The sequence below is a fragment of the Schistocerca gregaria genome, unplaced genomic scaffold (genome assembly GCF_023897955.1).
Source record: "Schistocerca gregaria isolate iqSchGreg1 unplaced genomic scaffold, iqSchGreg1.2 ptg000178l, whole genome shotgun sequence".
NCBI lineage: Eukaryota > Metazoa > Arthropoda > Insecta > Orthoptera > Acrididae > Schistocerca > Schistocerca gregaria.
In genome coordinates, this window is record NW_026061728.1 from 11,966,488 (window position 1) to 11,991,065 (window position 24,578).

Here is a 24,578-nt window from a genome sequence, read left to right on the forward strand (position 1 = left end):
TATTAATAGTTCGCAATAATGTTAAAAAAAAAATTAATGCTCGCCTTAAAAGTGGAGTTAGTCACCACTTGCCACGCGGAATTATACTTCACACGGACGGCACAATAACAGTTTGTTACCGAAGTCTAAACGATCCAGGACGGTGTACAGTCCTCGCGATTTTCAATGTCCGTTTACATTGCTAAGTACGCGCATGTCACAGCCCGCGATGACGTCACCCGAGGCGAGGCGCGATCGGACGTTAAGCTCGCGTGGACTAGGCGTTGGTCTAATGCGGAGTGAGCTTCCTACTGCCTCTGCCGCTCTTTTTTATATAGCTCCGGCGCGTACCGCCAAGAGAGCATCTGTTCTTTCCGTTCATTTGCAGATGCCTGCGGCCTCCAAATGACCGCTATCTCAGGCACATAATCTTAAATATCACATTTAATAATAGCTTTACAAACTTCTCAATTTTTGTATACATACATCTGAGCAGTACAGAAGCACGTAGAAAATCTCAGCCCGCTAAAATTAAAACTTTACTCTCTAGAATTTTTACAATGGAACTAACGGTAGATTGTTACCTCTGAACCATAGCTTTATCAAGACTTGTATCAGCTGTTAATTATGCTACAAGACTAAAACTTGGTGTAGCTTTGTTAATTGTCCTATCTGATCATTGGTCTTAAAGAATTTGTTTTATCATTAAAATTTAAAGTACTTAATCTATAATGCTTATGTACATTTTACTCACAAAAGTAGTTTTTACTAAATTACTAAAAAACTAGAAGAGGTAACTGATTGTGGTATTTCCATTATTATTATTAGGGTGAACTGAAGCATCCTACCAATTTTCAATATTGTCGCTCTATTATTTCGCGCCTCTGATTTTTCCGAAAAACGCGGATTCTGGAGTCAATTTTAGTTTTATGGTTTTGGAAACCAGCACCACTCATTAACGACTTCTTACTGCACCTTCTCACCAAATTTTGGCTTCCTAGCGTCATTATTTAGCGCCTCCTATTTTTCTTTCAAAACGTGAATTTTACGTAAACTACTAATTTTATAACATTAAGATTTGTTACCTGAAACATTATTACATAGAACTATACATTAACAAAGTTTTACACACAAATCTTAATTTTTACTTTTATGTTAAATGTGGTGCAATACTATATGCAGGCGCGTTTCGATGACGTGACGCTACTAGCAGTGAACTAGGGTAAGTCCCGTGCACTCGCTCGCCTCTGTATCTTATACATGATACAGCGCTTGCTTTGCTTCATCACCCCCTTTTTAATTTTCGTGAAAATCTATTTTTGAACAAAATTAAATTTCTAAAAGAACAAACAAGCGATGGATTACTTTAGTATACCTCTTTCAACTTAAGTTGCTTCTTCTTAGGAAATTCCTTATTACTACATACACAAAATAACCATACTCATATACACATAGAAAACCTAGTACAGAAGACATTCACAAATTATTTACATACATTTACATGGAAATATAAATTTTTCAATGGTTACAAAATAGTTATTTTTTTTTCTTTAAAATCAGTCTCTTCCTGAAAAAGAAAATACACACGACTTTTATCACTGCAACGCACTCACATTTTTCTTTTACTATAATACTCGGCACTGTGGTGGGTGTCCTATTGTAACACTCATTTAATTTCACTGATTGACAAAATTGTGGGAGGAAATTGTATTCACTGTGGTTTGCGTCTCTACTTCCAATCTCCCTACCGCTTGTTGTCAGTCATTCATGCAGCCTGCATGTCCCTGAGAAACAGACAATACAGTCTAAGTTTCTGTTTTCAACTTATATCTAAGGTAGGACAAAGTACATTTTATAGTTTATATTCTGGCACTATTTTACTAATTGTGAAGTTGTCAGAAAGACATTTAGCTCTAAGTCGTACCTGATACAATAGCTCCTACTTTCTTCTTTCATAAATAATCTTTTAGGTTCCTAAATAGTGAAAATTCTTTTAGCAAATTAATATATTAAGATCTTGCTTCAACTTAGAAAATTGAGTAACCTTTTAGTTTTAATGTACTCTGGCTTAATTATCGTATGGATTAGTTCATCAAAGAAGTCATTTGCTGACCAGCACTTTGCTTTATTGTATGAATTACTAAAGAAATTAGTTATTTTCAGTATACCGATTCCAAATTTCTGCATTTTCCAATATTTGTGTGTTTCTGTTGTCTGTTTAACTATTTATTTGCCTCAAGCAAGATTTAGCGTTTTTCACCATTTCACGAGACGTGAGGGAATTATTCTTTAATCCTACATCATTTACTTCAATTTACTTACTTCACTTCTTCACCTTATTCATTTTCTCCCTTTTCTTCCAGATTCAAAATACTTCATTTCTCCACTTCTTTCTCCCTTTTCCTTTTGTCAGCCTATTGACGTCCTGTTTCTATATATTTGGTGCGATCCTCACACCACTTCCACACATCTCCATTTATTTAATTCTAAAACGCCATTGCTTGCCTCTATGAGCATTACCTTCTTACGCTGTTTTCCTTCAGACAACCTTATTTCTAGCAACATACTACCTTCTGCATAATCTCATGGATTATTCATATTCATACCGTACTTCGTATACTGCAAAGTGTCTCTCTTAATTGTAGTTTCTAACCCTTTACAATTACATGAAATATTTTACTTTATTTATTTTAGCCATGTTTGCCTCTTATTGGTACTCAGACTTTTGTTTTGCCATTCACTAGGTAGATCCTTACTAAGAATACTTAAAACCTAATAGCATATATACAACATGAAGACATATGTGATTCTTACCTGTTATGATAGACCAGAAGAAGGGAATGAAACTTGAAAAGGAAATAAAGTTTCACCCAGCTGGGACTGCACGGTACGCCAAACCGTGTATCCGCCAAAGAGTGGCAGACTCCCTACAGTAATTAATTACTGTTAATTTTAAATTCCTTTAGATCCACAATATTTCTTAGACCTAGTTCTCTCTTACTCTTTGGATATTCCAAACGATAGGCATTTGCATGAAGTTTACTTACTATTCTAAATGGTCCATGATATACATGCATAAACTTTTTAGTTTCTGCAGAAATTTTCTTTGATTTTTCTTGCAAGTATCCTTTATTCTTTATTACTCTAATAGGCAGTTCCCAAGTTTCATTGCTACCGCCTATATGACTTCCTATAAAAGACTCTCTTATCACTTTAGAGTCAGGTAAAGTTAAAATTAAGTTGTTCTGATCAAAATTGATCTTTCCCTGGTACTTTGATAAGAAATCAGTACCAATCAACATATCAACACTTAAGCCTAGCACAATCAAACAAGGATGATCTATTACTACGTCATTTATACCAATGGGTATCAAAGCTTCGTGTTGAACTGGTCTAGAGACTTTTCCAGTAGCACCTATAATCTTTAAGCCACTTACTTTCATAACTGTTAACTTCTCTTTATTGGGTATGGTGTCAAAAAATGTTTGTGATAAAGCACTTGCTTCACTGCCACTGTCAAGCAGACAACGCACAGTGACTCCTGATATGTTTACTTTGATAACAGGGTGAGTTATTTTACATTGAACAGGTTGCTCACACACCTCGTCTAATAAATCTCGTTCTATGTTCTTCCAGCTAAAGTAATTCTGATCAGTTGCAATTACATTTACATTTACATCCTGGGGCTCATCATGCTCTATAATCTTAGCTGCTTTCTCTAATCTGTCCACTAACTTTAAATCGAAGCATCTGACGACTTTTTCTACTTTTGTTTGCTGCACATCAGCCAAACTATCCTCTACCTCTGAGCAACTGCGTCCCTGCGCAATATTGCTGTTCATAAGAATGTCGTCACCTTCAACCATTTGTGGCACGTTTACACAGCTACTAGATTCTTTCACCTCGTTACTATTTCTACCCCCTTCATTCATCATTTCCTCCTCTCTAAAGTTTTGCAGTACTGATTCTACTTCTGCTACTTCTACTTCAGCTTTTAGATTGCCATTTTCATCGAAGATGTAAGCTTTTACTTCATCATTATTCCCATCAGACTCAAACCCATTATCTATTTCTTCCCCATTATCTACCTTGAGTTCCTGTTCTTCCTTGACCCATTTTTCTAGTGTATCCAAAATACTATCCACTATTTTGTGAGAGTGGCTTAACACATCACTGGTATTATCTGTATTTATTTCGTCATCCATGTTGTCTGTCTGTGTATGTTGGCTGATTGTCTGTGTTTCCGTTACTGGCTGTGTTACTGTTACCGCCTGGTGAGCGCCAGTTTCCTCATAGACGGGATTTAGTTTCCCACACGCGGCCTGTTGTGTTCATCTGTGACACCACTAGATATAGTAGCATCATGACTCCCTTCTTGTCTTAATGGCATAGGATTTACTTCTCCACTTTCGTCATAGTAGTTGTTACGAAAGCGTGGTGAGTATCTACCCCCTCTTCCTCTGCCACGGCTTTGGTTTCGATAGTTTGTTTTGGTGTGCCTAACTTTCATATTTCTAATGTTCACGTTTCCATTTTTTTGTACGTGATTGTTAGAAGATTTGTTATTCTGCTGCACCTGCTCCTCAGCAGCAGCTACTCTTTCCACTCTTTCCAGATATTCAATAAATTTGTCTATATTATCTCTAGGGGCGGAAATGATCCTCTTCTGCCAGTACCACGGCAACTTACCTTCTAAACCCATAATGATCATATCTGGCTTCATCTTTTCTGTCAAATGTGACAGTCTTGAAACCCACTTCCTAGCGAAATCCTTTACTGATTCACGCCCTGGGAAAAACTTCTTACCACTCCAGAATTCCCTTAACACATCATTTTGTTTGTTATGTGACCAGTATTCGTTGAGAAATGCAGACTTAAATTCAGATAAAGTTTTACATTTGATTATTACATCCGCTGACCATCGCAAAGCATCACCTGACAAATGACTTCTTATAAATGAAATTTTTTCTCTTTCTGACCAAGTGTTGGGGAGAACATCCTCAAAGTCATTCCAAAATTCAAGAGGGTGAATGTACTTATCAGGATCAAAGCGCAAAAACTGTCGACACCCTATAAAAGCGGCGTCAACTGAAGTCACATGCTGTACAGTAGAATGACTAGAATTAACAGAGGTTACTCTATTTTCTAGGTTAGCAATGTTAGTATTTAATTCCTCTACTTGTGACTCTACTGCTTCTATCCTGGCAGAACATCTTTGTTCCACTGCACCACGAATTTCGGTACAGGTTTCTTTTACTTTCTCAATGTTTTTCTGACAAGTATCTACTTTAATTTGTACCTCTTTAACTTTGTCAGAGCAAAGTTTGGACTCGTTGCTCAATCTTTCGGACAACCTCACTTCCAAAAGTTCATCTGCCTCTTGATAATTTTTTTGAATTTGCTCTATTTCACATTTGAAAGTACTATGCATTTTAGTTAACTGTTGCCCTACTTTTACTTGAATGTCATGATGAATAGCATCTATCTTATAATTCAAACTATTCCATTTTGATTGCAGTTCTTCTTTTAGTTCTTTATTACTAACCTCAATTTTATTCTCCAACTTTTTATTACTATTTTCAATTTTATTTTCCAACTCTTTATTACTATTTTCAATTTTAGCCTCAATTTTATTTTGGTTTGATTCGAGTTTGGCAAACAGTATTTGCATCCAATCCGGAGCTTCTACCTTGATACTTTGTATCTCTTGACTTGACTGAGCTGGAGATATATTGAGCTCAGTTTCACTACCTGACAAAGTTAGCAACTCTACTGTCTCCCTTTTGACTTCTATTTCACTTATTGATTGCATCCCTGCACTCTCATTTAAATTAAAGTCATAATTTACTGGTGACAAATTACGTTCTAGTTCAATATTTGAGGGATTAATGGAACCATCCTCATTAAACTCAATTCCTGATCCTGAGGATTCTTGGTCAGAGACCGGTTCCCTTCTGAAATGTACACTACTTTCCATATCTTTTAGTTTGTTAGCAGCAGTTAATAAATATTTTAAAAGTCTTTGACTTAACTTAAATGCTTGATTTCGACGAATGATGTCGTCGCGGTGTACCAGCAATCGTGATGCGACGCGTCGCGACGTATTGAAGGCAGCAGCAGCAGCTGTACCGCCACAGGAATCGCCTACTGCAATAGCTCCAGGGGGGGGGGGGGGGGGGGGCAGCAAGGCACCGTTGACCGCTCGGCGCAGCCGGCAGCTGTCTCGCAGATCAGCGCAGCTCCGCGATGACGCACCGTCTTCCTTTAGTCTCAGCGCCGTCGGCAGCCGCGATCCAGCATCGTCGCCTTCCTCACCATCGTCACTAACCAACGTACAGCGGTAGACACTTATTGTTTATACACTACACCTGCCTTTACTGGTAACACTGTTCCCACACTAGTTCAATTCAGTGTCCTGTTATTGCCTACCGAGTTCGTTAATTTATACCAATCGCTTTCACACATCGAGCACTTTTATTTGCTTTTAATTCAGTTTTCCCGGCCGATGCACCATATGTGGGGCGGCGAAGAAGTCGTCGAATGAGTTGTTTGAATGTTCATTTCACGTAACAGACTATTGCCGATGCAACATATGTGGGACGGCGAAGAAGTCGTTGTTTAATGTTGAATGAAAGTTGAACATTGCCACCTTAAATCACGCGAGCCTGGCAACTAATTTGGTGGCCAGTCAGAAAGCGAAGGGAAACTTACTGACCTTAGTTCCCAGTCTGCACGGCCACATTCCTGTACAGCCCTGCTAAACGAAAAATATCCATAGTTCTCCACGGGATTAGGGCTGCTTCAATAAAATTTAAAGTTCCAAACAAGATTTTATTATCTTAAAGGCTCACACAAATTACTCGAAACTTCTGAAAATGCTAAAGACATTAAATATTGTTAATTCAGCCAATCGTTTAATAGTTCAGAGGCGACTTCTACAGCAAGTTCCTCCCGAATAGTTCATTACTCTAACTAACGGTGCTCTATTAATAGTTCGCAATAATGTTAAAAAAAAATTAATGCTCGCCTTAAAAGTGGAGTTAGTCACCACTTGCCACGCGGAATTATACTTCACACGGACGGCACAATAACAGTTTGTTACCGAAGTCTAAACGATCCAGGACGGTGTACAGTCCTCGCGATTTTCAATGTCCGTTTACATTGCTAAGTACGCGCATGTCACAGCCCGCGATGACGTCACCCGAGGCGAGGCGCGATCGGACGTTAAGCTCGCGTGGACTAGGCGTTGGTCTAATAGCTCCGGCGCGTACCGCCAAGAGAGCATCTGTTCTTTCCGTTCATATGCAGATGCCTGCGGCCTCCAAATGACCGCTATCTCAGGCACATAATCTTAAATATCACATTTAATAATAGCTTTACAAACTTCTCAATTTTTGTATACATACATCTGAGCAGTACAGAAGCACGTAGAAAATCTCAGCCCGCTAAAATTAAAACTTTACTCTCTAGAATTTTTACAATGGAACTAACGGTAGATTGTTACCTCTGAACCATAGCTTTATCAAGACTTGTATCAGCTGTTAATTATGCTACAAGACTAAAACTTGGTGTAGCTTTGTTAATTGTCCTATCTGATCATTGGTCTTAAAGAATTTGTTTTATCATTAAAATTTAAAGTACTTAATCTATAATGCTTATGTACATTTTACTCACAAAAGTAGTTTTTACTAAATTACTAAAAAACTAGAAGAGGTAACTGATTGTGGTATTTCCATTATTATTATTAGGGTGAACTGAAGCATCCTACCAATTTTCAATATTGTCGCTCTATTATTTCGCGCCTCTGATTTTTCCGAAAAACGCGGATTCTGCAGTCAATTTTAGTTTTATGGTTTTGGAAACCAGCACCACTCATTAACGACTTCTTACTGCACCTTCTCACCAAATTTTGGCTTCCTAGCGTCATTATTTAGCGCCTCCTATTTTTCTTTCAAAACGTGAATTTTACGTAAACTACTAATTTTATAACATTAAGATTTGTTACCTGAAACATTATTACATAGAACTATACATTAACAAAGTATTTCCATTATTATTATTAGGGTGAACTGAAGCATCCTACCAATTTTCAATATTGTAGCTCTATTATTTCGCGCCTCTGATTTTTCCGAAAAACGCGGATTCTGGAGTCAATTTTAGTTTTATGGTTTTGGAAACCAGCACCACTCATTAATGACTTCTTACTGCACCTTCTCACCAAATTTTGGCTTCCTAGCGTCATTATTTAGCGCCTCCTATTTTTCTTTCAAAACGTGAATTTTACGTAAACTACTAATTTTATAACATTAAGATTTGTTACCTGAAACATTATTACATAGAACTATACATTAACAAAGTTTTACACACAAATCTTAATTTTTACTTTTATGTTAAATGTGGTGCAATACTATATGCAGGCGCGTTACGATGACGTGACGCTACTAGCAGTGAACTAGGGTAAGTCCCGTGCACTCGCTCGCCCCTGTATCTTACACATGATACAGCGCTTGCTTTGCTTCACAGGCTCTGTACATCTCCAATACATTTCAACAATGGAGACAATCCGGCAGCTGTATCGCCGCGCACTTGCTATCTGAAATAGCTCCAGATGACCTCTCTCCACCCATTAATGTGCAGCACATACCGAGCGGACTTTACCATTTACGATGGTTTTTAATAGAATATAGCTACCTACGTTCAAGAATTCCGGAAAAAGACATGACAAACGTAAAAGAAATATATGGCAAATTGATGGGAGAAAAGAAGAACAACAAAATAGAACAAAACTATCCATGTTCTAACTGGAAAGTGATATGGGCAAATATTCATAACCGTAACTTAGCTACTCATCTGAAAGCAACATGGTACTTTGTTGTAAATAGGAAAGTTGCAACAAACTCGAAACTTCATTCGATCCACTTAGCGGATTCGCCTTTGTGTGCAACGTGTAGTTTAATTGATAACGAAGAACATCGTTTCGTGTGCGACAAGGTTAAAGATATCTGGCTGAATGTCCGACGAAAGCTGGCACTCATCCTTCGAACGTCACCTAACGCTATAACGCCTGCGGACTTTTTGACACCGGATGATGTACCCTTTCCTAACACGAAACGCAACGCAGTCAATTGGCTGAAAGCGGCAACGGTCCATTACCTCTTCACGAAGGAAGAGAAAAGCCAAGAGGATTTTTGTATCTCTCTGCTAACTGAGCATCACATGTTACTGAAGACTAGTAAATATAAAGAAACATACGCAAATTTTTTAATCAAGACCTTGATGTAAAAGAATTAACAAGAAATATCTGCGGACACAGAAGACAAACGTAAGAGAGTGTTCACCACTACTAACTTACTTAACAATCGTGAAAAAAAAAAAAAAAAAAAAATTTTAGTTTTTACCGGAATTGCCGTTCTTTGAGTTCAACGGTTATTAATTTATTTTTCAAGAAGCCATTATAAATAGTTGCTTCTCACCGAATATGGTTTGTTTTTTAAGCATTTTCAGAGAGAAGAAGCAGTTTCGAAATGCCCTCTGACGTTTCTTTGTCAAGGAAGACTATTTGCTTTAAGTGTGACAACAAAAAACAGCGATGAAGAAGGAAACAAACTGAACATAACTTCTGTTTCTACCTACTGAAGACTTCATTCTTTTTTCACATTATCAATAAGCCCAAAGAAGGGGTACATTAGTTTCTCCACGATAAAGGGATTAACTTCGTCTCATCAGTTTATGGTAATGTACATGGCGTGAGAAGCCGACGCCGATGAAGGCGAATTATGGAGAGCGCAAGGATGGGCTAAAAGGGGTGATGGGAGGCCCAAAAGAAAAAAAAAAAAATGGATAAGGCGTCGGACTTCGGATCTGATGATTACAGTTTCGAATGTTGTCACGCTCGTTTTTTTTCCAGTTCTGAAAAAGAAACATACCGTTTTAATGTAGCAATCGAGCAGTACGAAACGGTCTGAATGTTGCTGTTGACCATTTTTTGCTTGGAAATGCTCTTGAGCTTGAAACACACAACAAGACCGGTGTTAACTAGCGAAATGGTCAGCAGAGTGCCGACACCGCGAGTTTTGACTGGCACTTGCACATCTAAAACAACGACGAGAAAGTAACTCGTTCGGCTTTTGAGTCACATAAAGTATGTGTGTTAATTTGTACGCCACTAGCTCTGCATGCTGTCATGCAATTTCTTTACCTCTCAGAAATGATTATGACATAAAAGTGAAGTACGTGACGAGTGTGACGTTAGGAAAACATTAGGCAGCATGGAGAGATTCTGTATGGGACCACCCAACCAAACGAGTACTGTGTGACGTGCTATCCGGCAGGTATTCAACGAGGTAGCCGGCTAGCTCAGTCGGTAGAGCGTCAGACTCTCAATCCTAGGGTTTTGGGTTCGAGCCACACGCTGGGCGGAACGGAATTTTGTTCCGCTGCAGATGTAAATTACCGTTTTTCAGATTAACGAGATGTAATGGAAATAGCAACTTTAAACTTTGCCTACGTCTCTGTCAGTCACAAGGAAACTGTATTTGAATGTGAAGGTGATTTTGTAGACATGTGTGGAAGACATGTTCTGAAATGCAAGTGTTGTTGTTTGGAGAGCACATCGGTTACGTGTCAGATGTGTAGCCAAGCAGTAATGGGTCGCCATAGCTGCAAATATTAGCCGGTAATATGAAGTGTTGTCAGCTGAAGTCTGATGATGCAGACGACCGTAAGGACGAAGTACCCAAAAGTACCACTAGGCCGCGCCTCTTTAGCTCAGTGGTAGAGCACTGCTCTAATAAACCAGGCATCGGAAGTTCCATCCTCACAGGAGAAAGATGAATTTTGGAAATCAGTTGCGCGTCGTGGCCGTATAGCAAACAGTATCTGTGATGACGAACAATTAGCGACAGGCGTTTTTTTAAGAATTACTCTCAGATGTGATTAAGGCGAATGGCGCAGATAAAGCATTTGACAAGCGGTACAGCATAAAGTGGGACGAGGCAGTCTGAATTACATTTTATAGATGTATTTCTCACATATCTCAGAGCCTCTCGCGGTCGTCGTCGTCGTCGTCGCCGCCGCCGCTTCTGCAGAAGTAGCAAATGGCTATCGTAGCAAATGCGGCGAGGGACGCCCTGCCTTCGATTCCGAATGCACAAAGTGTGTGGTCTTGTTTCTCAGTCTATATTTGGTCGGTCTCGTAAGAGGTTGAATGTAACGAATTGGTGGGAAAGAGCAAGGGGCAGCGGCTGTGTAGAACGAAAACACAAATCCTCAGGGGTGTGAGCGTTTCGAGATGAATCGTATACATGACATAGCTTGTAGTAAGTGACCATGTGGCCTAACGGATAAGGCGTCGGACTTCGGATCTGATGATTACAGGTTCGAATGTTGTCACGCTCGTTTTTTTTCACTTCTGAAAAAGAAACATACCGTTTTAATGTAGCAATTGAGCAGTACGAAACCGTCTGAATGTTGCTGTTGACCATTTTTTGCTTGGAAATGCTCTTGAGCTTGAAACACACAACAAGACCGGTGTTAACTAGCGAAATGGTCAGCAGAGTGCCGACACCGCGAGTTTTGACTGGCACTTGCACATCTAAAACAACGACGAGAAAGTAACTCGTTCGGCTTTTGAGTCACATAAAGTATGTGTGTTAATTTGTACGCCACTAGCTCTGCATGCTGTCATGCAATTTCTTTACCTCTCAGAAATGATTATGACATAAAAGTGAAGTACGTGACGAGTGTGACGTTAGGAAAACATTAGGCAGCATGGAGAGATTCTGTATGGGACCACCCAACCAAACGAGTACTGTGTGACGTGCTATCCGGCAGGTATTCAACGAGGTAGCCGGCTAGCTCAGTCGGTAGAGCGTCAGACTCTTAATCCTAGGATCGTGGGTTCGAGCCACACGCTGGGCGGAACGGAATTTTGTTCCGCTGCAGATGTAAATTACCGATTTTCAGATTAACGAGATGTAATGGAAATAGCAACTTTAAACTTTGCCTACGTCTCTGTCAGTCACAAGGAAACTGTATTTGAATGTGAAGGTGATTTTGTAGACATGTGTGGAAGACATGTTCTGAAATGCAAGTGTTGTTGTTTGGAGAGCACATCGGTTACGTGTCAGATGTGTAGCCAAGCAGTAATGGGTCGCCATAGCTGCAAATATTAGCCGGTAATATGAAGTGTTGTCAGCTGAAGTCTGATGATGCAGACGACCGTAAGGACGAAGTACCCAAAAGTACCACTAGGCCGCGCCTCTTTAGATCAGTGGTAGAGCACTGCTCTAATAAACCAGGCATCGGAGGTTCCATCCTCACAGGAGAAAGATGAATTTTGGAAATCAGTTGCGCGTCGTGGCCGTATAGCAAACAGTATCTGTGATGACGAACAATTAGCGACAGGCGTTTTTTTAAGAATTACTCTCAGATGTGATTAAGGCGAATGGCGCAGATAAAGCATTTGCCAAAGCGGTACAGCATAAAATGGGACGAGGCAGTCTGAATTACATTTTATAGATGTATTTCTCACATATCTCAGAGCCTCTCGCGGTCGTCGTCGTCGTCGTCGTCGTCGTCGCCGCCACCGCTTCTGCAGAAGTAGCAAATGGCCATCGTAGCAAATGCGGCGAGGGACGCCCTGCCTTGGATTCCGAATGCACAAAGTGTGTGGTCTTGTTTCTCAGTCTATATTTGGTCGGTCTCGTAAGAGGTTGAATGTAACGAATGGGTGGGAAAGAGCAAGGGGCAGCGGCTGTGTTGAACGAAAACACAAATCCTCAGGGGTGTGAGCGTTTCGAGATGAGTCGTATACATGACATAGTTGGTCGTCAGTGACCATGTGGCCTAATTGATAAGGCGTCGGACTTCGGATCTGATGATTACAGGTTCGAATGTTGTCACGGCCCTTTTTTTTCCAGTTCTGAAAAAGAAACATACCGTTTTAATGTAGCAATTGAGCAGTACGAAACCGTCTGAATGTTGCTGTTGACCATTTTTTGCTTGGAAATGCTCTTGAGCTTGAAACACACACAACAAGACCGGTGTTAACTAGCGAAATGGTCAGCAGAGTGCCGACACCGCGAGTTTTGACTGGCACTTGCACATCTAAAACAACGACGAGAAAGTAACTCGTTCGGCTTTTGAGTCACATAAAGTATGTGTGTTAATTTTGACGCCACTAGCTCTGCATGCTGTCATGCAATTTCTTTACCTCTCAGAAATGATTATGACATAAAAGTGAAGTACGTGACGAGTGTGACGTTAGGAAAACATTAGGCAGCATGGAGAGATTCTGTATGGGACCACCCAACCAAACGAGTACTGTGTGACGTGCTATCCGGCAGGTATTCAATGAGGTAGCTGGCTAGCTCAGTCGGTAGAACGTCAGACTCTTAATCCTCGGGTCGTGGGTTCGAGCCACACGCTGGGCGGAACGGAACGGAATTTTGTTCCGCTGCAGATGTAAATTACCGTTTTTCTGATTAACGAGATGTAATGGAAATAGCAACTTTAAACTTTGCCTACGTCTCTGTCACTCACAAGGAAACTGTATTTGAATGTGAAGGTGATTTTGTAGACATGTGTGGAAGACATGTTCTGAAATGCAAGTGTTGTTGTTTGGAGAGCACATCGGTTACGTGTCAGATGTGTAGCCAAGCAGTAATGTGTCGCCATAGCTGCAAATATTAGCCGGTAATATGAAGTGTTGTCAGCTGAAGTCTGATGATGCAGACGACCGTAAGGACGAAGTACCCAAAAGTACCACTAGGCCGCGCCTCTTTAGCTCAGTGGTAGAGCACTGCTCTAATAAACCAGGCATCGGAAGTTCCATCCTCACAGGAGAAAGATGAATTTTGGAAATCAGTTGCGCGTCGTGGCCGTATAGCAAACAGTATCTGTGATGACGAACAATTAGCGACAGGCGTTTTTTTAAGAATTACTCTCAGATGTGATTAAGGCGAATGGCGCAGATAAAGCATTTGCGGAAGCGGTACAGCATGAAGTGGGACGAGGCAGTCTGAATTACATTTTATAGATGTATTTCTCACATATCTCAGAGCCTCTCGCGGTCGTCGTCGTCGTCGTCGTCGTCGTCGTCGTCGTCGTCGCCGCCGCCGCTTCTGCAGAAGTAGCAAATGGCCATCGTAGCATATGCGGCGAGGGACGCCCTGCCTTCGATTCCGAATGCACAAAGTGTGTGGTCTTGTTTCTCAGTCTATATTTGGTCGGTCTCGTAAGAGGTTGAATGTAACGAATGGGTGGGAAAGAGCAAGGGGCAGCGGCTGTGTAGAACGAAAACACAAATCCTCAGGGGTGTGAGCGTTTCGAGATGAGTCGTATACATGATATAGTTTGTAGTCAGTGACCATGTGGCCTAACAGATAAGGCGTCGGACTTCGGATCTGATGATTACAGGTTCGAATGTTGTCACGGCCCTTTTTTTTCCAGTTCTGAAAAAGAAACATACCGTTTTAATGTAGCAATTGAGCAGTACGAAACCGTCAGAAGGTTGCTGTTGACCATTTTTTGCTTGGAAATGCTCTTGAGCTTGAAACACACACAACAAGACCGGTGTTAACTAGCTAAATGGTCAGCAGAGTGCCGACACCGCGAGTTTTGACTGGCACTTGCACATCTAAAACAACGACGAGAAAGTAACTCGTTCGGCTTTTGAGTCACATAAAGTATGTGTGTTAATTTGTACGCCACTAGCTCTGCATGCTGTCATGCAATTTCTTTACCTCTCAGAAATGATTATGACATAAAAGTGAAGTACGTGACGAGTGTGACGTTAGGAAAACATTAGGCAGCATGGAGAGATTCTGTATGGGACCACCCAACCAAACGAGTACTGTGTGACGTGCTATCCGGCAGGTATTCAACGAGGTAGCCGGCTAGCTCAGTCGGTAGAGCGTCAGACTCTTAATCCTAGGGTCGTGGGTTCGAGCCACACGTTGGGCGGAACGGAATTTTGTTCCGCTGCAGATGTAAATTACCGTTTTTCTGCTTAACGAGATGTAAAGGAAATAGCAACTTTAAACTTTGCCTACGTCTCTGTCAGTCACAAGGAAACTGTATTTGAATGTGAAGGTGATTTTGTAGACATGTGTGGAAGACATGTTCTGAAATGCAAGTGTTGTTGTTTGGAGAGCACATCGGTTACGTGTCAGATGTGTAGCCAAGCATTAATGGGTCGCCATAGCTGCAAATATTAGCCGGTAATATGAAGTGTTGTCAGCTGAAGTCTGATGATGCAGACGACCGTAAGGACGAAGTATCCAAGGGTACCGCCGAGCCGCGCCTCTTTAGCTCAGTGGCCGGCACGGTAGCTCAGCGTGTTCGGTCAGAGAGCTGCGTGCTCTCTGCAATAAAAAAAACTGAGTCAAAGAATCAACGATCAACTTCAACGCATGTCTTGTGACGTCCGCCCAGACCGAAACTAACGAACAATATCGAACAAAATGAGAAAAAAAATAAAGAGGAAAAAGAAGAGGGCCAGCTGATCCCTGTAATTAAAAAAAAAGATGAGTTAATGGATCAACGATGAACAGGAACAGGTGTCTGTCCGCCTAGAACCGATAAAATGAAGAAAATCAGATTTTAAAAAAAAAAAAAAAAAAAAAAAGTGGTAGAGCACTGCTCTAACAAACCAGGCATCGGAAGTTCCATCCTCACAGAAGAAAGATGAATTTTGGAAATCAGTTGCGCGTCGTGGCCGTATAGCAAACAGTATCTGTGATGACGAACAATTAGCGACAGGCGTTTTTTTAAGAATTACTCTCAGATGTGATTAAGGCGAATGGCGCAGATAAAGCATTTGCCAAAGCGGTACAGCATAAAGTGGGACGAGACAGTCTGAATTACATTTTATAGATGCATTTCTCACATATCTCAGAGCCTCTCGCGGTCGTCGTCTTCGTCGTCGTCGTCGTCGTCGTCGTCGTCGTCGTCGCCGCCGCCGCTTCTGCAGAAGTAGCAAATGGCTATCGTAGCAAATGCGGCGAGGGACGCCCTGCCTTCGATTCCGAATGCACAAAGTGTGTGGTCTTGTTACTCAGTCTATATTTGGTCGGTCTCGTAAGAGGTTGAATGTAACGAATGGGTGGGAAAGAGCAAGGGGCAGCGGCTGTGTAGAACGAAAACACAAATCCTCAGGATTGTGAGCGTTTCGAGATGAGTCGTATACATGACATAGTTTGTAGTCAGTGACCATGTGGCCGAACGGATAAGGCGTCGGACTATGGATCTGATGATTACAGGTTCGAATGTTGTCACGCTCGTTTTTTTTCACTTCTGAAAAAGAAACATACCGTTTTAATGTAGCAATTGAGCAGTACGAAACCGTCTGAATGTTGCTGTTGACCATTTTTTGCTTGGAAATGCTCTTGAGCTTGAAACACACAACAAGACCGGTGTTAACTAGCGAAATGGTCAGCAGAGTGCCGACACCGCGAGTTTTGACTGGCACTTGCACATCTAAAACAACGACGAGAAAGTAACTCGTTCGGCTTTTGAGTCACATAAAGTATGTGTGTTAATTTGTACGCCACTAGCTCTGCATGCTGTCATGCAATTTCTTTACCTCTCAGAAATGATTATGACATAAAAGTGAAGTACGTGACGAGTGTGACGTTAGGAAAACATTAGGCAGCATGGAGAGATTCTGTATGGGACCACCCAACCAAACGAGTACTGTGTGACGTGCTATCCGGCAGGTATTCAACGAGGTAGCCGGCTAGCTCAGTCGGTAGAGCGTCAGACTCTTAATCCTAGGATCGTGGGTTCGAGCCACACGCTGGGCGGAACGGAATTTTGTTCCGCTGCAGATGTAAATTACCGTTTTTCAGATTAACGAGATGTAATGGAAATAGCAACTTTAAACTTTGCCTACGTCTCTGTCAGTCACAAGGAAACTGTATTTGAATGTGAAGGTGATTTTGTAGACATGTGTGGAAGACATGTTCTGAAATGCAAGTGTTGTTGTTTGGAGAGCACATCGGTTACGTGTCAGATGTGTAGCCAAGCAGTAATGGGTCGCCATAGCTGCAAATATTAGCCGGTAATATGAAGTGTTGTCAGCTGAAGTCTGATGATGCAGACGACCGTAAGGACGAAGTACCCAAAAGTACCACTAGGCCGCGCCTCTTTAGATCAGTGGTAGAGCACTGCTCTAATAAACCAGGCATCGGAGGTTCCATCCTCACAGGAGAAAGATGAATTTTGGAAATCAGTTGCGCGTCGTGGCCGTATAGCAAACAGTATCTGTGATGACGAACAATTAGCGACAGGCGTTTTTTTAAGAATTACTCTCAGATGTGATTAAGGCGAATGGCGCAGATAAAGCATTTGCCAAAGCGGTACAGCATAAAATGGGACGAGGCAGTCTGAATTACATTTTATAGATGTATTTCTCACATATCTCAGAGCCTCTCGCGGTCGTCGTCGTCGTCGTCGTCGTCGTCGCCGCCACCGCTTCTGCAGAAGTAGCAAATGGCCATCGTAGCAAATGCGGCGAGGGACGCCCTGCCTTGGATTCCGAATGCACAAAGTGTGTGGTCTTGTTTCTCAGTCTATATTTGGTCGGTCTCGTAAGAGGTTGAATGTAACGAATGGGTGGGAAAGAGCAAGGGGCAGCGGCTGTGTTGAACGAAAACACAAATCCTCAGGGGTGTGAGCGTTTCGAGATGAGTCGTATACATGACATAGTTGGTCGTCAGTGACCATGTGGCCTAATTGATAAGGCGTCGGACTTCGGATCTGATGATTACAGGTTCGAATGTTGTCACGGCCCTTTTTTTTCCAGTTCTGAAAAAGAAACATACCGTTTTAATGTAGCAATTGAGCAGTACGAAACCGTCTGAATGTTGCTGTTGACCATTTTTTGCTTGGAAATGCTCTTGAGCTTGAAACACACACAACAAGACCGGTGTTAACTAGCGAAATGGTCAGCAGAGTGCCGACACCGCGAGTTTTGACTGGCACTTGCACATCTAAAACAACGACGAGAAAGTAACTCGTTCGGCTTTTGAGTCACATAAAGTATGTGTGTTAATTTTGACGCCACTAGCTCTGCATGCTGTCATGCAATTTCTTTACCTCTCAGAAATGATTATGACATAAAAGTGAAGTACGTGACGAGTGTGACGTTAGGAAAACATTAGGCAGCATGGAGAGATTCTGTATGGGACCACCCAACCAAACGAGTACTGTGTGACGTGCTATCCGGCAGGTATTCAACGAGGTAGCTGGCTAGCTCAGTCGGTAGAACGTCAGACTCTTAATCCTCGGGTCGTGGGTTCGAGCCACACGCTGGGCGGAACGGAACGGAATTTTGTTCCGCTGCAGATGTAAATTACCGTTTTTCTGATTAACGAGATGTAATGGAAATAGCAACTTTAAACTTTGCCTACGTCTCTGTCACTCACAAGGAAACTGTATTTGAATGTGAAGGTGATTTTGTAGACATGTGTGGAAGACATGTTCTGAAATGCAAGTGTTGTTGTTTGGAGAGCACATCGGTTACGTGTCAGATGTGTAGCCAAGCATTAATGGGTCGCCATAGCTGCAAATATTAGCCGGTAATATGAAGTGTTGTCAGCTGAAGTCTGATGATGCAGACGACCGTAAGGACGAAGTATCCAAGGGTACCGCCGAGCCGCGCCTCTTTAGCTCAGTGGTAGAGCACTGCTCTAACAAACCAGGCATCGGAAGTTCCATCCTCACAGAAGAAAGATGAATTTTGGAAATCAGTTGCGCGTCGTGGCCGTATAGCAAACAGTATCTGTGATGACGAACAATTAGCGACAGGCGTTTTTTTAAGAATTACTCTCAGATGTGATTAAGGCGAATGGCGCAGATAAAGCATTTGCCAAAGCGGTACAGCATAAAGTGGGACGAGACAGTCTGAATTACATTTTATAGATGCATTTCTCACATATCTCAGAGCCTCTCGCGGTCGTCGTCTTCGTCGTCGTCGTCGTCGTCGTCGTCGTCGTCGCCGCCGCCGCTTCTGCAGAAGTAGCAAATGGCTATCGTAGCAAATGCGGCGAGGGACGCCCTGCCTTCGATTCCGAATGCACAAAGTGTGTGGTCTTGTTACTCAGTCTATATTTGGTCGGTCTCGTAAGAGGTTGAATGTAACGAATGGGTGGGAAAGAGCAAGGGGCAGCGGCTGTGTAGAACGAAAACACAAATCCTCAGGATTGTGAGCGTTTCGAGATGAGTCGTATACATGACATAGTTTGTAGTCAGTGACCATGTGGCCGAACGGATAAGGCGTCGGACTATGGATCTGATGATTACAGGTTCGAATGTTGTCACGCTCGTTTTTTTCCAGTTCTGAAAAAGAAACATACCGTTTTAATGTAGCAATTGAGCAGTACGAAACCGTCTGAATGTTGCTGTTGACCATTTTTTGCTTGGAAATGCTCTTGAGCTTGAAACACACACAACAAGACCGGTGTTAACTAGCGAAATGGTCAGCAGAGTGCCGACACCGCGAGTTTTGACTGGCACTTGCACATCTAAAACAACGACGAGAAAGTAACTCGTTCGGCTTTTGAGTCACATAAAGTACGTGTGTTAATTTGTACGCCACTAGCTCTGCATGCTGTCATGCAATTTCTTTACCTCTCAGAAATGATTATGACATAAAAGTGAAGTACGTGACGAGTGTGACGTTAGGAAAACATTAGGCAGCATGGAGAGATTCTGTATGGGACCACCCAACCAATCGAGTACTGTGTGACGTGCTATCCGGCAAGTATTCAACGAGGTAGCTGGCTAGTTCAGTCGGTAGAGCGTCAGACTCTTAATCCTAGGGTCGTGGGTTCGAGCCACACGCTGGGCGGAACGGAATTTTGTTCCGCTGCAGATGTAAATTACCGTTTTTCTGCTTAACGAGATGTAATGGAAATAGCAACTTTAAACTTTGCCTACGTCTCTGTCAGTCACAAGGAAACTGTATTTGAATGTGAAGGTGATTTTGTAGACATGTGTGGAAGACATGTTCTGAAATGCAAGTGTTGTTGTTTGGAGAGCACATCGGTTACGTGTCAGATGTGTAGCCAAGCAGTAATGGGTCGCCATAGCTGCAAATATTAGCCGGTAATATGAAGTGTTGTCAGCTGAAGTCTGATGATGCAGACGACCGTAAGGACGAAGTATCCAAGAGTACCGCTAGGCCGCGCCTCCTTAGCTCAGTGGTAGACCACTGCTCTAATAAACCAGGCATCGGAAGTTCCATCCTCACAGGAGAATGATGAATTTTGGAAATCAGTTGCGCGTCATGGCCGTATAGCAAACAGTATCTGTGATGACGAACAATTAGCGACAGGCGTTTTTTTGAGAATTACTCTCAGATGTGATTAAGGCGAATGGCACAGATAAAGCATTTGCCAAAGCGGTACAGCATAAAGTGGGACGAGGCAGTCTGAATTACATTTTATAGATGTATTTCTCACATATCTCAGAGCCTCTCGCGGTCGTCGCCGTCGTCGTCGTCGTCGTCGTCGTCGTCGTCGTCGTCGCCGCCGCCGCTTCTGCAGAAGTAGCAAATGGCCATCGTAGCAAATGCGGCGAGGGACGCCCTGCCTTGGATTCCGAATGCACAAAGTGTGTGGTCTTGTTTCTTAGTCTATATTTGTTCGGTCTCGTAAGAGGTTGAATGTAACGAATGGGTGGGAAAGAGCAAGGGGCAGCGGCTGTGTAGAACGAAAACACAAATCCTCAGGGGTGTGAGCGTTTCGAGATGAGTCGTATACCTGACATAGCTGGTCGTCAGTGACCATGTGGCCTAATGGATAAGGCGTCGGACTTCGGATCTGATGATTACAGGTTCGAATGTTGTCACGCTCGTTTTTTTCCAGTTCTGAAAAAGAAACATACTGTTTTAATGTAGCAATTGAGCAGTACGAAACCGTCTGAATGTTGCTGTTGACCATTTTTTGCTTGGAAATGCTCTTGAGCTTGAAACACACAACAAGACCGGTGTTAACTAGCGAAATGGTCAGCAGAGTGCCGACACCGCGAGTTTTGACTGGCACTTGCACATCTAAAACAACGACGAGAAAGTAACTCGTTCGGCTTTTGAGTCACATAAAGTATGTGTGTTAATTTGTACGCCACTAGCTCTGCATGCTGTCATGCAATTTCTTTACCTCTCAGAAATGATTATGACATAAAAGTGAAGTACGTGACGAGTGTGACGTTAGGAAAACATTAGGCAGCATGGAGAGATTCTGTATGGGACCACCCAACCAAACGAGTACTGTGTGACGTGCTATCCGGCTGGTATTCAACGAGGTAGCCGGCTAGCTCAGTCGGTAGAGCGTCAGACTCTTATTCCTAAGGTCGTGGGTTCGAGCCACACGCTGGGCGGAACGGAATTTTGTTCCGCTGCAGATGTAAATTACCGTTTTTCAGATTAACGAGATGTAATGGAAATAGCAACTTTAAACTTTGCCTACGTCTCTGTCAGTCACAAGGAAACTGTATTTGAATGTGAAGGTGATTTTGTAGACATGTGTGGAAGACATGTTCTGAAATGCAAGTGTTGTTGTTTGGAGAGCACATCGGTTACGTGTCAGATGTGTAGCCAAGCAGTAATGGGTCGCCATAGCTGCAAATATTAGCCGGTAATATGAAGTGTTGTCAGCTGAAGTCTGATGATGCAGACGACCGTAAGGACGAAGTACCCAAAAGTACCACTAGGCCGCGCCTCTTTAGATCAGTGATAGAGCACTGCTCTAATAAACCAGGCATCGGAGGTTCCATCCTCACAGGAGAAAGATGAATTTTGGAAATCAGTTGCGCGTCGTGGCCGTATAGCAAACAGTATCTGTGATGACGAACAATTAGCGACAGGCGTTTTTTTAAGAATTACTCTCAGATGTGATTAAGGCGAATGGCGCAGATAAAGCATTTGCCAAAGCGGTACAGCATAAAATGGGACGAGGCAGTCTGAATTACATTTTATAGATGTATTTCTCACATATGTCAGAGCCTCTCGCGGTCGTCGTCGTCGTCGTCGTCGTCGTCGTCTTCGTCGTCGTCGTCGTCGTCGCCGCCGCCGCTTCTGCAGAAGTAGCAAATGGCCATCGTAGCAAATGCGGCGAGGGACGCCCTGCCTTGGATTCCGAATGCACAAAGTGTGTGGTCTTGTTTCTCAGTCTATATTTGGTCGGTCTCGTAAGAGGTTGAATGTAACGAATGGGTGGGAAAGAGCAAGGGGCAGCGGCTGTGTTGAACGAAACACAAATCCTCAGGGGTGTGAGCGTTTCGAGATGAGTCGTATACATGACATAGCTGGTCGTCAGTGACCATGTGGCCTAATTGATAAGGCGTCGGACTTCGGATCTGATGATTACAGGTTCGAATGTTGTCACGGCCCTTTTTTTTCCAGTTCTGAAAAAGAAACATACCGTTTTAATGTAGCAATTGAGCAGTACGAAACCGTCTGAATGTTGCTGTTGACCATTTTTTGCTTGGAAATGCTCTTGAGCTTGAAACACACACAACAAGACCGGTGTTAACTAGCGAAATGGTCAGCAGAGTGCCGACACCGCGAGTTTTGACTGGCACTTGCACATCTAAAACAACGACGAGAAAGTAACTCGTTCGGCTTTTGAGTCACATAAAGTATGTGTGTTAATTTTGACGCCACTAGCTCTGCATGCTGTCATGCAATTTCTTTACCTCTCAGAAATGATTATGACATAAAAGTGAAGTACGTGACGAGTGTGACGTTAGGAAAACATTAGGCAGCATGGAGAGATTCTGTATGGGACCACCCAACCAAACGAGTACTGTGTGACGTGCTATCCGGCAGGTATTCAACGAGGTAGCTGGCTAGCTCAGTCGGTAGAGCGTCAGACTCTTAATCCTCGGGTCGTGGGTTCGAGCCACACGCTGGGCGGAACGGAACGGAATTTTGTTCCGCTGCAGATGTAAATTACCGTTTTTCTGATTAACGAGATGTAATGGAAATAGCAACTTTAAACTTTGCCTACGTCTCTGTCACTCACAAGGAAACTGTATTTGAATGTGAAGGTGATTTTGTAGACATGTGTGGAAGACATGTTCTGAAATGCAAGTGTTGTTGTTTGGAGAGCACATCGGTTACGTGTCAGATGTGTAGCCAAGCAGTAATGGGTCGCCATAGCTGCAAATATTAGCCGGTAATATGAAGTGTTGTCAGCTGAAGTCTGATGATGCAGACGACCGTAAGGACGAAGTACCCAAAAGTACCACTAGGCCGCGCCTCTTTAGCTCAGTGGTAGAGCACTGCTCTAATAAACCAGGCATCGGAAGTTCCATCCTCACAGGAGAAAGATGAATTTTGGAAATCAGTTGCGCGTCGTGGCCGTATAGCAAACAGTATCTGTGATGACGAACAATTAGCGACAGGCGTTTTTTTAAGAATTACTCTCAGATGTGATTAAGGCGAATGGCGCAGATAAAGCATTTGCCAAAGCGGTACAGCATAAAGTGGGACGAGGCAGTCTGAATTACATTTTATAGATGTATTTCTCACATATCTCAGAGCCTCTCGCGGTCGTCGTCGTCGTCGTCGTCGTCGTCGTCGTCGTCGTCGTCGCCGCCGCCGCTTCTGCAGAAGTAGCAAATGGCCATCGTAGCAAATGCGGCGAGGGACGCCCTGCCTTCGATTCCGAATGCACAAAGTGTGTGGTCTTGTTTCTCAGTCTATATTTGGTCGGTCTCGTAAGAGGTTGAATGTAACGAATGGTTGGGAAAGAGCAAGGGGCAGCGGCTGTGTAGAACGAAAACACAAATCCTCAGGGGTGTGAGCGTTTCGAGATGAGTCGTATACATGACATAGTTTGTAGTCAGTGACCATGTGGCCGAACGGATAAGGCGTCGGACTTTGGATCTGATGATTACAGGTTCGAATGTTGTCACGCTCGTTTTTTTCCAGTTCTGAAAAAGAAACATACCGTTTTAATGTAGCAATTGAGCAGTACGAAACCGTCTGAATGTTGCTGTTGACCATTTTTTGCTTGGAAATGCTCTTGAGCTTGAAACACACACAACAAGACCGGTGTTAACTAGCGAAATGGTCAGCAGAGTGCCGACACCGCGAGTTTTGACTGGCACTTGCACATCTAAAACAACGACGAGAAAGTAACTCGTTCGGCTTTTGAGTCACATAAAGTACGTGTGTTAATTTGTACGCCACTAGCTCTGCATGCTGTCATGCAATTTCTTTACCTCTCAGAAATGATTATGACATAAAAGTGAAGTACGTGACGAGTGTGACGTTAGGAAAACATTAGGCAGCATGGAGAGATTCTGTATGGGACCACCCAACCAATCGAGTACTGTGTGACGTGCTATCCGGCAGGTATTCAACGAGGTAGCTGGCTAGCTCAGTCGGTAGAGCGTCAGACTCTTAATCCTAGGGTCGTGGGTTCGAGCCACACGCTGGGCGGAACGGAATTTTGTTCCGCTGCAGATGTAAATTACCGTTTTTCTGCTTAACGAGATGTAATGGAAATAGCAACTTTAAACTTTGCCTACGTCTCTGTCAGTCACAAGGAAACTGTATTTGAATGTGAAGGTGATTTTGTAGACATGTG

At 42.6% G+C, this 24,578-nt stretch overlaps 3 non-coding genes across 3 annotated transcripts; all 3 read left to right on the plus strand.

The window, feature by feature from the left end:
- The first annotated feature begins 14,870 nt into the window (after window positions 1–14,870).
- Trnak-cuu (transfer RNA lysine (anticodon CUU)) lies at window positions 14,871–14,943 on the plus strand. Its single transcript has one exon. It is a non-coding gene; the product is annotated as a tRNA-Lys (tRNA).
- Window positions 14,944–21,287: 6,344 nt separating this feature from the next.
- On the plus strand, window positions 21,288–21,360 carry Trnak-cuu (transfer RNA lysine (anticodon CUU)). Its single transcript has one exon. It is a non-coding gene; the product is annotated as a tRNA-Lys (tRNA).
- A 2,997-nt stretch (window positions 21,361–24,357) lies between these two features.
- On the plus strand, window positions 24,358–24,430 carry Trnak-cuu (transfer RNA lysine (anticodon CUU)). Its single transcript has one exon. It is a non-coding gene; the product is annotated as a tRNA-Lys (tRNA).
- The last annotated feature ends 148 nt before the right edge of the window (window positions 24,431–24,578 follow it).